Source organism: Calidris pugnax, unplaced genomic scaffold, assembly GCF_001431845.1.
Source record: "Calidris pugnax isolate Ruff unplaced genomic scaffold, ASM143184v1 scaffold1019, whole genome shotgun sequence".
NCBI classification, from domain to species: domain Eukaryota; kingdom Metazoa; phylum Chordata; class Aves; order Charadriiformes; family Scolopacidae; genus Calidris; species Calidris pugnax.
In genome coordinates, this window is record NW_015091636.1 from 15,635 (window position 1) to 16,213 (window position 579).

Genomic DNA, 579 nt, shown 5'->3' on the forward strand with positions numbered 1-579 from the left:
CCGTGAGTCCACGCGGGTCAAGGTGCCACTCCCTTTTTGCCCCCCCCCTCCAACCTGGCAGCCAATAAAGCCTGGAGGCCGCAGCAGGTCCTGCCCCATGGGTACTTTATTGGGGGCAGGGGGGAGGAAGTGGGCCCCCCCCAGGGAATCTTTGGGCAGGTCCCCACCACTGTCACCCCCTCCTCCTCCATGAGGGTCCTGCGAGAGGGGGTTTCCCCACAGGCTCAGTCCCCCCCACCCCTCCCCTCAAAGAAAGGACATGGGACACGGGGATCTCCAAAAGGACACGTGTAATCTCCAGGGGAGGGGCCCCACGCCAGCCCTGGGGGCCCCCCCCATTTCTGCGGCATTACAAAATGACAATATAAATAGCTTTGTTAAAAAACAAAACGGGGGGGTGAGGGAAGAGGGTGGGGGGGTGGGAGGGAAAAAACAACCCAAACCCAACAAAACAACCCCCAAAAGAACAAAAAACGTGTTTAAAGTTGGGACACACACACACACACACACTTGGACCCCTCCCCCAAATCAGTAGTGTGGCCGCGGGGGCTGTAGTGTTGGGGACACGCCTGTCCCCCC

General features: G+C 59.6%; 1 protein-coding gene across 1 annotated transcript in view; it reads right to left on the reverse strand.

The window, feature by feature from the left end:
- The window catches only part of PAK4 (p21 protein (Cdc42/Rac)-activated kinase 4), a 28,071-nt gene that overhangs the window by 635 nt on the left and 26,857 nt on the right, over positions 1 to 579 (reverse strand). The gene's annotated exons all lie outside the window — the stretch shown is intronic.